The following is a 15,719-nucleotide window of genomic DNA, read 5'->3' as shown; positions in this document are numbered from 1 at the left end:
ATATATGTTCTCAGACTTCCAAAAGCAGGAAAGAATAGAGAGCATGGAAGAGAATCAATATTTGAAAACATATTGGAACTGGCGAAACACATGATTTTAGATCCTGATTGTATATAATATCCCAAGTAGGATAAACAAAAAATATGAATAAGGCAGTATTTGTAAGGTAAATCTATTTTTGTTTTCTCTTTTTGGAGCATTAGGGGACTAAAACCTGGACTTGGTGACATCAGCTAAGAGTTTGGTTACCATAATTATGGTGTAAGAAGATGGCTTGAATTAATAATGTAGTGTAATGATAAAGAGGCAATCAGTACACATTTTGAATCAAAATCCAATGTGATAAATGAATAATCTGTTGTGAGGCTGAAGGAAAAGATCAATTCAAACACTAATTTTTATTCCGAATTTTACTTGAACATAGAAATTGAGAAGAGCCGGGAACTGAAATGAAATAATTGTGGGGAAAAATGTTTGATTTTTAGATAGGTTAATTAAATTAGGGGGCGCAGTGGCATATTGAAATAAAAATTTCATGAAGACAACCCATCCTTATGAGCATTAAAAAATTTCTTGTGTTTAATCTGAAGAAAAATACATTACACAACCACAAAGTTCTTTTTTATTAAATATCCAAAATTAAAAACATAAGGATCACTTTTAGTGCAGTATTTCAGCATGTTCCCTGCTTTTATGTATCTATTTCAATGACGGAATGAAAAGGGAACAGGACAATATAAGTTCAACTACTAAATGAACTGGGAATTAAATCGCTGGAATTTGAATTTTCTCGTTATGATAAATTAACAGTGGCAAGAATATAAGAACTAATGCCGATAGAAATTCTTGAGCTTTGGCAACCATATGTTGGCTTTATTTCTAATCGTGTATTTCTAAAGCTATTGTACTGTTACCTACCCAGGTCACTTATTTAGCAATGGAATAATTAACCATGATGATAACATATTTTAGCAGAGCCTCATGAAAATTTAAAAGGTTAATGCTGCCTCTGATTTCTGCTAGGCAGATAAGACCAAAAGCCTTTTACTTGTACGAGTAAAACAATGATATGAAAGTCAGAGGTGACTGAATAACAGAATAGTAATGGTAAACTGTAGGTTAAATTTGAGTAATAAATGGATTCTTTCTAAAGGGGGAAAATCCTTAAATACCTTTAAAACTGTATTTGATTTTTTGGTTTATAATATTGCATTAAATAAGAATATATTAAGAACAGGCTTAAAACCCATGTGTAATAGGTCTCATAAAGTCATACAAACAAAACAGATAGGCAAATTAAATAGTATCAATATTTCAGAAATCTACAAAATGCAAATTAATAACAGTCTGTAATGGATGATGGTATTTTGCTCAGTGTAAACTGCTGTCGACATGAATGGCTACCTGATTGCTAAAACACAAGTGTTTTTGAGTCTGACAATCCTGGTCTACAGAGTTCTATGTATTCCTGCTATACTTCTCAATTTGAACTACTGAGAAACCATCATTATGGCTCCCTGCACTGTCATTTGCCCTGTGCTTGGCTCACAGGCACAACTGTTAAGTCTGCCTCCGTTACTTTCCCACTGAATTATCCTTGGATGTTAAAGTTGTATAGTACAGGTCTTGCTAGTACAATAGTGAACACAGGTACAAACTCATTAGACACTGAAATCGTATGTATGGCAGTCCTATAATAAAATGATCCAGAATAGTTATTGTAATTTTTAAGATCATCATCGAAATGAAGTGACACAAATTTCTTAGAGTAACTGGTATTTCTGACTTTATTATCTTTGGCCTGTTTGGACTCAAATTTTACATTGAGCTAATGGGATCAAAATTAAACTGAGTAATAAAAAAATACACTTGAGAAACTACCTCTCCATCTGTTAGTGGAGTTAATAAAGTTAAATAGCACATTATTCTGTCTTTTTCAATGAAAATCACATATTGAATGATACAGGGTAACAGCTTTAGAGATTTAGGGGAGATGATTGTTACGTAAATCAACCTACACGTCCCAGAAAACAAATTTGTTGCGTTGGTGCTAGGAGGAATTGTAGGATAGTAGGGTTTACTAATGACCCTTAATACCTGTAATTCACATCTATAACCTTAAACGTGATTGGCATTTTTTTCTGAAGTCTGTAGTTGAGATTATTTTGATTGCTTATTTTTGATCTGGTGAACGTGTATTTCTAGCCTTGTTTTTGCCTACACCTGCTGTCCAGAGGTTTGCTTTGAAGGTCATTGATTGCCTGTGTTGTAATTGTCATTTAAAAATACTTAGTTGTAGTCATCCTAGGTGTGGACCACTTTCTTATACTCACTAGTATATCTTTAGCTTGACTGTGTTATAGACTGAGCTCAAGAGCAGTAGAAGATTTTGAAGGGGCATTTTCTTTCCCACACACTTCAATTTTTAAAATCCAGTTGCTCTACCCATTTGAGAAATGTATGATTGGTATGTGGAGCATGAAACTTTTACAAATAATTACGAAGTCCTATTCTTGAATTTGACTTTGTACAAGCCCTATTATTCTTCATAGTAACAAGAAAATCTTAGAAAGATGGCCAGATTTTTATCCTTTTAGCGTATTTTCAAATATTGTGTCAAATTTATCATTCCCTTTTATTTTCCTGCACTGCTCTACTTACAGGCTTATCATGTATTTGTGGAATGCCACAATTAATAAGACTTCAGACTCTGTGGTTAATTTTAGAGTTTATTACCCATCTCTTGATGTGAAGATCACTTCATCACTGTCTCAGCATGTCCTGGCTCACACAAAGGCCACACACAGACAGCATCTCTTTTTAAAAAATGGTATCACTTTAAAAATTAATGTATCAATTAGACATCAGCCAAGTGAGAAGATATCTTTTTTAAGATCATGTTGTTACTTAAAAACTCTTGTTAGCACAGATGAAAAAGTATAATGTCTTAATTTGTGACCCAACTTTTTTGTTTAAAAAAATCATAAAAATAAATTTTTACTGGCATATGCAGAGGAGCTAATCTGAATCAAGCAGCTGTATCCTACTAGGGTACATTAGTGAAAACTATACAGATAGATGCCTTAGCGAGTCTCTCAAATAAATGGCACTTTAAAAAAAGCCCTCAGAGTCATATTGCTGGATAGCAGTTATTTTTGAATTTGTCCTTGTGTTAGACTTTCACCAATCCCAGTTATATCATCATTTTATTGAAGATAACGCAAGGCTATTGGTGGATTGGATCTTTATTATTTATATGATTAGGAATTACCTTTGAGAATAACATTCAAAGGATAGAAAGAAGAAATCTTTAATATTCTTGACCTAACAATGAATTAGTACTGTGTGCTGAGGAAGTTTCTTCATTTGTTTAAAAAACGTTTTCGATTGTAACATGGGGGCTATTGTGCTAAATAAAGTAGCACCTGAAGTAATACATAATGAAGTACTGGAAAGAGCACAGGCTATCAAGTTAGAATTATTTTTACTTCCTGGCAGCCCTGTGAGCATGTCTGTGAACCTGGGCAAGTCACTTAATCTTCTTGAGCTTTGGTATCCGCTTCTGTGAAAATAGAAAGATACTCTACTTCTGCCTCCTCCTATGATCTTTTTTTTTTACAAATAATTGAGAGAACATATGTCACAGAGTCTATTAAAATGCCTAGCATCTTGAATTAAACAAAATAGGAATATTAAGCGACTAAGAAACACAATGCCTATCACAAAGTAGACATTAAAAACTTTATCTCCCCCGCTTCACCTCTCAGTGTTTCTGAATCTCTGACCCTCTGACACGCTTCTCCATTCCACTCCTCCTTACCTGCTCCCTGACATACAGTATGCATTTTGGATAATGAGTACAAGTAATTACACGTCTGTTATTTTACTTTTTAAGTTAATCCTTTATGTGTAGTTAGGATTTTCTGTTTAAAGGGCATTAAAAAGAAACACATTAAAATATAAGCATTATAGATGACTAAGTTATATTTTATACTTATTCCAAATGATATACTATGAATTTCCGCTAAAAGCATTTACAGATATGTAAAATAAATTTGTATTTTTTAGCCATTAGTATGCCTCAGGGAAGTTCATTTAATTCTTTTAAAAACAACCTTTAAAATAATTATGAAAAACAGTATTTCAGCTTTTTCATCCCCAATTGATGATTCTTAAAGCGTTTTTCACATTTGGGTTGACATAATGAGATTTATTTTCCTGTTATTTTCAAAAATGCGGACAATACCTTTACTTTAGGAAGCTACTAACCCTAGAGCTCAGGATGAGGAAAAGCAATATGAAGAATTCTTTGCTGACCTTTATTGCTTTCTTGCATTAGGAAAGTTTCTTATTGAGCCAAGGGAGTCAGAACCCATTAGTCAGGGACTGCTGTCACTGAGAAGATTTGTGTTCTCCATTTTGGTGAACATTTTAGAGCTAAGAACCACATTTCATTTATAACCATAAGGACGGGGTGAGTTATCTCATAATTTGGGCTAATATATACCCCCAGCTAAGCCCAACACATACACATGCACATACACACTCTTAATAGCAGGTTAATGTGAAGGTAATGTTTCATGCTGAGGACAATGTGGCCTGAAGATATTTCTATGGCAACCGAAAGGTCCCTACAGATATCTGTCTTCTTAAGTTGATGCTGTTTATTAGAGAAGCTGCCTGTTCTACAGACTGTAATTATCATTAGGTGGAGAAAGGTTGTTGAACGTGGGTGGACCGCTTAGCTGAAGCTTTCTGACTGATTTGTTTAGCACAGCTTTGAAATAAATTTCAAAGGAATATTAAGAACCTGAGATCATTGTGCTACTTGTCTCCGTAGGTGAAGCCATAGCTAATTATAGGATGTTCGCTGAGTGCAGATGAAGTTTTTGAACAGACAACATAAACAGCAACACAGAAACTCAATTAAGAGTGAACGGTCTATGTTAAATGATTTTAGCATGTATGCATTTATACTGTTTAGAGAAGTCCATTATTTCTTTTAGGAGAAAAGACTTCAGTCAGAATGGCCTTCGAATTAATCAGGTTGTCGTTGGTGTGTTTTTCCAGGGCTAACAGTCAATGATTCAGAATTTATCTTCTGTTTTTACAACCAGGACTCAGACTTCCAAGATTTTTCTTGGTTCTTGGCAGAAAATTGAAAGCAGATGGGCCAACAAAAATTTCACTCTGATTAGGATGTGTGTGGAGTGTTCTGTACGTTTGAATTTATAGTAATGAGCAGTCCATCTATGAAACCAATAAATGTTCTTACTAAAGGAAAAACGTATAGACATTTGACTAATTTTGGCAGCACTCTTGACTTTTCTTCGCTTTTTTACAAAAATGAGATTTCAATTATAGTGCTGCAAAAACCAGTTTCTTATATGATTAGTTTTTCTTAGAGGTTACAAACTAGTAGTTTCAGAGTCTTTAGTCTGTGTATTTGGTGAGGTTTTTCATGTCTAATGATTTAGTTGCCTAAGTACTTATCCCATTAAGATGTAGGTCCCTGACTGAATGAATTTCACTGAAGTTTAAAATTATGCAATGATGTGTTCATTGAAAAATGTATTAAGAAGTTTGGGATGTGTTCTTATGTTTTGTAAGCACCTATTTTGTTAGTTATTATGACTGTCAATTAAACTGAAAAGAGAGGTGGTCAGAAACAGAAGGACTATCTATTGAGTATTATGGAACAACTTAGATAAATTTGTCTTTAGTATGCGGAGGTGTAATTAGGTTCTGACTCTGGAAAATTGCCTCACTTGGATCTTTTTACTTTCATGTATGTGCTAAACCCCTTGTGATAATTAGATCACTAATCAGTTTACTGGACAATCTGAATATGGTGAAGTATAAACATGAAATCATTTTATATTTTTTTCTGAGTCTATTAGATTCCCATTCCTATGTCTTAATTGACCTCTCGTCTCAGATGTTTTCTATAACTAATCAGTGACATTTGGTTATTTAATCAAAAAAAGCTTTCAATCCGCTTTCATACTTCAGCCTTATAACCAACTTTAAGCTCCTCTTTTTCAAATGGCTCAAAGGAGGGAAGTAAATTCTGCTTTTTTACTGCATTTTCTTATTTTTTGCCTTGGAATGTGTTGTGGGGATGGGAGAGGGAGACAGTGTTGGTCTCTGGGTCATTTTCTTCCCAGTTTTCTAACAGCGGGGAATGGCAGGGAAGAGGGGAGAGAAGGCAGTAATGAGAGACATTTGACAGTTTAATCTGGCTTGGTCTAGTTTTTTGCTGCTGGTGGTCTCACTGATCCATATAGATGATGTTTAGTTTTATTCCACCTTCTCACAGGACTTCTTAAAGCAGGAAGCCATGTTTCCTTTCAGTCTGCCAGTGGTTCATGCCTCCAGCACCCTTTCTGGGTAGGGGGTCCCAGGTTGGTGTCCTGCTGGGTGTTTCCATTGTATAATTGCCTGAAGGTGGGACATGTGATATTAGCATGAGCTTTTTTACCCCCCTCCCTCAACTGTGGCCATCAGAAACACACCCCATGGCTTCTTTCTACTGCAGTTGCCATGCATGGCTGGATAACGTTTTTGAGGTACAAGCCCAGTTTACTTCTGCAATGTCCCTTAATTCATGGGAACTTCATATATTGTAATGACAAAGGGTGGAATGTAGGCTATTCATGCATACCTGTACAGTTCATTACCTGTTGGTCTCTAATTCTTTTCTATCTTTTTTTCTTTTTCTTTTCTTTTTTTTTTCATCATTGGATGGATAGAAGGATAATCAATAAGAATATTGCCTAAGTTCATGTCTGGCCAAGGTTTGAGATATAAAATTTCCCCTTCTTGCAAATATGGTCATATTTACCATAGATTCTGTTGCTGTTTATCCCATATACCTTTGGTTAGGGAGAGCATCTAAACCCCTCTCCCTCTCCCCACCTTGGCAACCCAGGCAGAGGACACATGACTCCACGATTCTCTCATTTTCTCCCCAGTATTTTTCTTAAGGATTTTAGAAGTGGGCCAGACTTGGATTATGGTTATGAGTAGCAGAGCTTTTTTAGCCACATTTTAAAAAGCCCTGAGGGAATTGTCTGACACTAGATATTTATGACTCTCTTTAAATAGGAAGTGGTTTATCTCTTTTTGTCTTCAGCTTTGGGTTAGTGGACAAATCAAGTACAACAGAAAGCATCCTACACATATCCTGTAATAAGGGTTTCTTTAAGAAAGAAAGAGGGTGGCACAGGGAAGGAAAAGAAAATAACTGCCCTTCGTATCTAAAAATTATTAACCTGGTGATCATTTTTTAATATGGGTTAATTTACTCTGTGAACATTTTTAGGAGTTTATTATGTGCCAGGCACAGATCATACAAAAGAGGAGAAAGGTTTTTAGTAAGAGGGTGAAAAATGTTTAACAGGAAGTATACATTAAAGAGGGCTGCTTAGCCCAGATTTTGGAGGTCAGGTCTCTTGGAAGAAGTGAAGTCTAAGCAGATGACTAAAGGTGAAGTAGGAGTTAGGTGACAGGTGCAAGGGAGAAGCATGTTCCCTGGCAGCGATAACTGTCTACATAAGGGCCTAGAATGAAGAGAGAACATGGAACCCACCCCCTCCTAAAAAGGATTTATTAAATGTTTCCAATATGCTATAAATTTGATATTCCCTCCTTCCACCATAACTCAGAAATCTTAAGGTAATTTTTTGCCATAGGAAACAAATATAGAGCCTAAGTGTGAGTGTACATAGACGTGGCTGCCGTGTCAAAGATAGACATGCCAGATCTAAAAGTAGCCATTAGTTTTGCAGGCCTGTTGTCTTTGAGACTAGATATAAAAAAATGACAAAAGCCTTTGCCCAGGAAGAGAACTTTTGGAATTATGAATTTAGAATTTTTAACATGATAAAACACAGAAATAATAAAGTGAAAGTCTTCACTATTATGAATACTCCAATCTCTTTCTCTTGGAAGGAACCAACCATTAGCCATCATATTACAGCAGAAGAAAATGTGAGTCTTACCATTTAGGGTACGTATATATAGATTTAATGAATCTCCTTGAACAAAAAGAAGTTTTAGGTTTTAGGGTAAAGAATAAAATGTGAAGAGAATTTCTAATTCTAAAGAAGAGAGCCTAGATTTAGAAAAAAAATTTATTTGACATTAAAATGCTTCAAGGAAGAAGTGAATCTGATGGGATAAAAACTCTTATAAGATCTAGTTTATACAGCTCTAATGCTTTCTGTATGAACTCTTCCATGTATTAAGCTGAATATGCCACACTTTTACTGTCAGCTTTTTAAAAATGTCTCAGTTGAAGATTTGGAGTCTCCCCGACTCTGTAGCAGGGGTGAGCAGTCATCCCCAGCATATTGCTTGGCAAGGATTAATTTCCTTACCACACATTTGCATTACTTTTGAAAAAAATATCTTTCACAGTGTGACAGTTTGATTTCATCGGAAACTGTTTCTCATCCAAAGATTTAAAATCAGTTAATTGGGTACTGTTTGTCCAATATAACCTGCTCTTTGAGTTATAATGAACATAAAGGAGACAGCATGTCTTTCCTTACAGCAAATCGTTTTGATATTAACTTCTTTTTTTTTTAATGTGAAGTATGCTGGGGACATGATTCCTCAAAAACTCGTAGTCTGTTGTAGCTACAGACTACGTTGTATTCTTCCCCTTTATAGAATAGTGTGATAACTTATCATTGATCTATTCATATGATCAAACTTCTGACCGAGGGCAGCAGGACTTTAATATCAAACTATCTTATTGCTCATTTCCTCTATTCCAATTAGGTCAATCTTTTATAGTTCCCTGTCATTCATCCTCCCATGTCCTAGGTACTGCCATCCACTTTTTGACCCATGGCTCATAATTCACTCAGTAACCTTTTTTCTTCAATGTCAGCATTACTGACCAACTACTGTGAAGATATTAGGATAGCTGGCATAGATTAAAGCACTTAATTTCTTTTCCTAATGTTTCAGGACTTAAATATAATTTCATATGGGAAAAGTTCCATTACCCAAACTAAATGGACAAGAGAAAAGTTGTGGTATGTGAAAAATATTACTGGTTGGCAGACTGAGATCTTGGCCTGAGACTACTAGACACTTCTGTGTACCAGGAAGAATTACTTAACTCTCTGGGTTTTAGATGATTTGATGTTTGTTTTCACTGTATAATGAGAGCAGTAATGTTCTAAGTTCTTTAGCAGTTCTAGGATTCATAAAAAATAAATTCCTTTATGGCAAAGAAGTTAGGCTTTAAGTAACCTCAGCTATTAGAATCTGGAAACTGAATAAAAACAAGGATTTGGCAGCAAAGAAGCAGCTTTGCATTATTCATCAATGATGAAACTAGTGAAGAAATGTTGAAGAACCACAGATATAGATCAGACTGTGATCATGTGGTTCATAAACAGGGAAGTAACCACAAAGAAAGAAATACTTTTGCTGGCTAGCTTTATTATAATGTCAAGATATTTTGGATGCCAGCCAAGAAATGTAGGAAGATTAAGACGAAAAGGAGATAGAATGAATAAAAAGGAAATCCATTGTTAAAGAAAGAACACGATTACTGTATAATCCTCTCAGTAAATTCTGATGTTTGATAGAATTCAGTAGCCATTCTTTATAAAAATAGAACTTACTTAATATTGGAATAGGTATTTCTTCTAACTAATAGTTAACAGTATGTTTAATGGAAAAAACCAAGAGTCTGTTAAAATCAGAAAATAAATAACCTGTTAGCATAATCATAACTATTATTGTTTTAGAAAATCTACTCAGGGCGTAAATGGAACACAAAGGAAAAGACCAGCACTCGATAAACTTAGAGAAAAATGTTATTATTTCAAGAGAATCTGAATGAATACCTCGAATCAAATTTTTAAAAAATGTGGTTAGAATTAAATGACTTTAGTAAAGTTGCTAAAGCGAGTAGCATATCTGTGTTTCATTAATAAATAAATTAAAAATATAATAGCACTCATGGGGGCAACTTCTTATGAACTACCTAAAGATACGTTTTAAAAGAATAAAAAAGGAGATGCAATCTGGAGGTCAAGAGAATCTTTTAGATCCCGTAGGTTCTGGAGACCTTACTCTCTGCATATTCCTTACATGACATCATTTTGTTGCCAGTGTGGCTGGCCATGTATCTGCACATATGTGTAATGTGTGTGCATGCATGCGTGCGTGGTTTGTAGAGATCTGGAAAGTGAGAATGGTTTTGTACATTTTGAGACGTTTAGTGCTAACTAATCATTACTAAAGTCTCACTGTCTCTTTACATTCTCTTGCAAACTATGTTTTCTAAATTCCCTTGCCCACAGGCTTCAAGGAAGTTTAGCCAATGGCAGGTATTGGCAGACAGTCATGAAAGTTCTAGGGGAGAAACCAGGGCTCTTTTCTGTTTTGCTGTCTCCATTTACATTTCTATCTCTGTCTCTTATTTGGGCAGCATTTTTCTGCAGTGGCCGTCTGTCTTGTTACCCAGCTGCTGGGGCAGCCCCTACTGTGGTTCTAATAGCTCCCTTCAGATGGAGCCAGCCCTGGATTCTTATGACATCGTTTGTCCATTATCTTTCCATTTCTAGTGATGAGAGTTGATTTTCTGGCATTTTGCTGCTGTTAGTCTGGGTTACTTCACTATTCTCCTTTTGGCTCTTTGGCTCTGCTGTCACCTGCATTAAATTTTCTGTTTTAGTACCTAGGATGGCACCTGTTTCTTGACCAGACCCTGATCTAGAAGACCATACTCTTATGTTTTTCTTTCTTTCTTTCTTTCTTTTTAAAAATCTGCGTAGAATAATATCTGAAATATAGTAAACACTCAATATTGTTGATTAAATGCATTCTAAAACAATGAAACTGGGGGAAAATTAACTGGTCAAATTATTTTCAGATATTCATCAACTAAAGCTAATGAAAAGATCTGCACCATACACATAATTAAATTAGATCACATGGATTGTGTTTGTTTAGTCATTAGAAGAGCTTGGAAGCTGCCTCTCTTTCTGACCCAGTGTTAATTGGAAGACTAATGCAGAGGTGTGGGTCATGGATTTCTTGAAGAGTGCCTTTTCAAAATAAGATGCTAGGAAGTTCGCTTTGGGGCTGATAGGTAGTCAGAAAAAGGAAACAACTAGGTTTTTTTTTTTTTTTTTTTTTTTTTTTTTTACTTTCAAATCTCTCTCTTCTGAACACAGTGTATTATCCGAACAATTTTATATTGCCAACAAAAGTGGTTGGTTTCAATTTTCTCTTTATTTTTTATTGTAACAAAAATTTAACAGTATATTCTTACGATAAGAAAAATTCAAAGATGTTTGTGGTTAAAAAGTGATAGTAGCTTCATCCCACCCACCTCCATCCCCACAAGTGCAAACAAAGTAAGTAGTACATTGTAACCACACAGTGGTCTGTGCATGTATTAAGAATATGCAGATTGCATCTTGCAATGTATACTGATTTGCAACTTCTTTTTTTTGCTAAAAAGATTAACTGAGACATCTCTCTCTAGGAGTCCACAAGTCTGTGCCATTCGTTTCAGTAGCTGCATGGTACTCTGTTGTATGGATATAGCCTAGTTTATTTGTCAGGTTCCTTACTGATGGGCATCGGATTTTTGGCAATGGCAACTATCCTAGCAGTTGGCACCTTTAAATAAAAATAAGGAGATTTTGACTGTTTCCTGAGACTTTTTTTGCTCTAATTTCATGTTCCTATTTTATATAAACATCTCATCTGCTAGAGTAGATAAAAAGCTTAGTGGCTATGTGAACATTTGATTCTGGCATCTTTTAAAATCTTCACTAAAAGTTCTTTTCAAAATCAGTTTTTATTACTTGAGAGTGAGAATACTGTTCTACTGCTATAAGGAGTTAGAGTTCATCTCAAAGAAGTGAGATCACTTTAATAGTTCTGTTTTCTTTGCCTTTTATTATTGTCCTATTATTTTCATGGGTTATTCCAGAGCAATATTTAGATTATGAAATAGTTCAGAAAGATTTCTGGTGATGAAGAAGAATTTATAGATTGTGAAATAAGGCTTTCGTAAAATAACAAAGTCCAAAGTCTTTTAATTCATAAGTTAATACCATTAAAACAATAACCGGGTCATAAGATAAAATTTTACCACAGAGTAGCATACTGCAAATGAGTGCTATTGAGAAATTGTCCATACGTGACAATAATGAGGAAATCGTGTTCTAGAATGTTGGTGACTACATGAGAAATTATTACGCTGGCTTTTGATTAAATATTTTAATTCAATAATTTAGTATTTTAACATTTGTTAGAGGATAATAATCATATTGCTTTGCTTGGGAGTTGGTACATGATCAGTCTTCCTTACCCATTAGAAAGAGGTTAATGGTCCAAAAATGCTAGCTATCAAAAGAAACTTTTTTAGACATGTTGTAGAAAAACTGTAGAGTTTACCAATTTCTGTCTTTCTCATCATCAACATGTGCAACGGCAGCTACAGCTTCACAAGAAGAGAAAAAGTTGATGTATATAAGTAGGCCTTACCTAGGAAAAGATTATTATAATACCTTCATTTTAGTTAAGAAGGTGAGGAAATGCATAATTATCCTAGAAATGTTTTCTTCCATAACCAACTTTGATTATAGTTATTTTGAAAGTTACTTGTCCAGAACTCATCATTCTCTGTGATTCTTGAAAACTGAATTTCTGGACCTTCATTTCATTTCCAAGTTTCATTTTTAAGGCAGAAGTAATTCAGTTACTGCATATTTTAATTTAAAAAAGTATTGAAGAAGTAACCTTTATTTGTCCCGACTTTAATGTATTCAGCTATTCAGAGGAGAGGCGATGGTTCTTATTCTAGGTCATTCTAGACAAGTGGGATTTTTACCCTTATATAGCAACAGTGTTAGAGGCAATCTACATTTTCTGAAATAGATGAAAATATGTTTTAAGTTACATTTAGTTTTTAGTATAAAAATGTAAATCTTTTGATTATAGTTTATTCTTGTGATTTTTCCTAACTTACCCATATCCATGAAAATGAATTTGAATATATGTTCAGATCTCCTAAAAAAGCAGAATGCCGTAGAACAATGTTTCCTACTTTCAGCTTTCTATTAGAAATATTTTTGCTTTTGTCTTTTTACTTTTTTCCCTTATTCATGTGACAAGTAGTGTTGGAATAACCTAGGAAAATATGTTAAATGTTTTGATGTTTTAGCTGAAAAGTTTGAATACAGATTCTTTGAGATGTTTGCAAGAGTTTTGAGCACTTTGAAGAAAATGTGTATTTTTATTTATTTCCATCTTTAACATTTACATTATCTATAAGAGTATAAAATTGCCAGCTTCCTTTGAATTCTTTCTTTAGGACAGACCATTAGATCATACATGGTTAAAATCTATTAAAGTAAGTGTCCACTAATTTTTTAAAGCTTTTGCTAGAAAACTAAAAACTTCAGTTATCATTGTTTCAAATTAAAAAAAAAAAAAAACTCTATTAAAAGTATGTAAGTGATTTTTAAAAATAACAATTAAAAGGATTAAAAGGATTAATATTTGTTTATGGGAAAACCCTGATATCAAATGATTTTATTTCTTATTTTTTATGGAAAGAGTATTTGAGATTACTAGTCAAAAATTTTAAGCAAACATATAGAAACTTTATAAAATTAACTTCTCATTGCTTAGTTTCTAGAAAGAGACATTTTTGGTGATAATTTTTCAATTACAGCTCAAAGTGAGGATTGTAAAATCTATGATCCTTGACATTTATGTGAGGCAGAAGATAAAGAATACAGTTGAATGGGTGGGAATGAGTCAAAGGAAATTTATCATTATTTATCTGATAATAAACTACAAGTAAGACTTGATACTACCCTACTATGGCATGTTTAAAGACAAAGTCCTTGTGTGTTTTCTGCTTCAAATATATTGAAGGTCAATATATGTCTGGTAAATCAACATAATGATATCCTTAATTTAGTTCAATAAACCATTATTTAGAGGGTATCATAAAAATTAGACCTAGAAATTCACCATTTTAATTCTTTACTTCTTTCTTTGAAAAAAATGCAGAATCTATTTTGTGTTATAGTCTTTCACAACCTACTGTTTGAAAAAGTGCGATTATATTTAATTCCTTTTATCTTGCAATATTCTAAACAAAAGTAGAAGCACAGTGACGTTTTGCTTAAATGTTTTAAAAATTATTTTGTTCTCGACCCAACTTATCTAGATTTTTTTCTACTGCATAAATTCTTTATTTTACACTATCCTTGCTGATACTATTTAAATATATAAAATGCTTCAGAAATTTGATGCTCTCGGGCTCTCTTGGATAAAAGAGTCTTTCAAAACTTATTTTTAAATGCATGTATGTATTTTTTTAAAAGAAAAAATGAACAAGTTTATTACCTTATTATACATGGGAGATACCTAGGAAAATGAATACATTCCTTGATTTTTAAGTCTAAATGACACATCCGTCATTGGGTTTTCTAGAGATATGCTTTAGCATCAACCATTAAAATCATAGTACTTGGTTATTGAGAGAAACAAAGAATAATTACTTGGATTCTAGATTTATATGTTGGGAAATTAAAGTTAACCTCTCAGATTTCCAGTTTGTTGATGTGTTTAGTGAACAAAATAACTCACACATTGTGGACATTAGGAGGTATTATACTGCCTCTGCGCCTACCCAGGTGTTCAAAGATGTTGCTATCGCTGCTTTTCTGTGTAATCTGAACTTTACACTCCTAATGCTGTAAGTCACTATAAAGGAAATATATAGAGGGATAAAATAGAAATTTGTACACACACACACACACACACACACACACACACACACACACACAGCTTCTGCCTATCTTGTGGCATTCTGTGTTTCTCTACTCAGCCCTCCAACTCCCTTCTAAAAGTAGAAGACAGTTGCATACTTTCATTTGCATTCCACTAGAAACTGTAATGAAAAAAGATTCATGCTATGAAAAGATTCTGGCAAGTCTTAATAAATCAGTTTGGATCTAAAACGATCTATAAAAGCCCATTAGCTTCCATGATCAATGTGGTTACTACCCTGCAGGAGATTTATATGAACACAGTTCTAGAATTTTCAGTGGTTTTTCAGTTGTTGACCATATTTTCTAAATGACTTTTCCACAGGCGGGGGAGGCTCCATAGTTAAGCTTTTTGAAGATAAAGGAAGAGAATAAAAAGTGGCAGGCAGTAACAAAGAATAAGGTTTTGAGAACTCACAAGTCCCCTAAATTCCAATGAGATTTCACACTTTTCAGATGACATTTCATTCTTGTAAGAAAGGTTCATAAAGCATAAAAACATTTATTTTCTGTAGAATGATTGTTTCTTGACAATTCCAGTAAGATATATGCATATTCATTTCTATTCTCTTTCTTTTTTTTGGACAATTACTTACCATATTGCTTTTACAAAATTGAAGCACAATAACCATTTTTTAACACAGATGAAAGTTGAAGAAAATCTGTTCTTCTGCTGATAAAGATTTTTATGAAACAATGAAGGATAGAAGTATGCATGCTAAGTTCTTCAGCGTTGTGAATAGTGGCAAGATCTGATTTTCCCACGAAAAGCCTTCATAGTTGAAAGGCAGTGTTAATGATTTAACAAAACTGTTATAATAAAAATATTAAAAGAGATAACCTAAAGTTATCTTAATCAAATCGTTTTATGTAAAAATTATAGGTTTTTTT

At 33.8% G+C, this 15,719-nt stretch overlaps 1 protein-coding gene across 15 annotated transcripts in view; it reads left to right on the top strand.

The window, feature by feature from the left end:
• KLF12 (Kruppel like factor 12) overlaps positions 1 to 15,719 on the top strand; it is a 371,797-nt gene that overhangs the window by 196,436 nt on the left and 159,642 nt on the right. The gene's annotated exons all lie outside the window — the stretch shown is intronic.

The sequence above is a fragment of the Pteropus alecto genome, unplaced genomic scaffold (assembly GCF_000325575.1).
Source record: "Pteropus alecto unplaced genomic scaffold, ASM32557v1 scaffold72, whole genome shotgun sequence".
Taxonomy (NCBI): Eukaryota; Metazoa; Chordata; class Mammalia; order Chiroptera; family Pteropodidae; genus Pteropus; species Pteropus alecto.
This window is presented reverse-complemented; position numbering and strand designations above follow the sequence as displayed.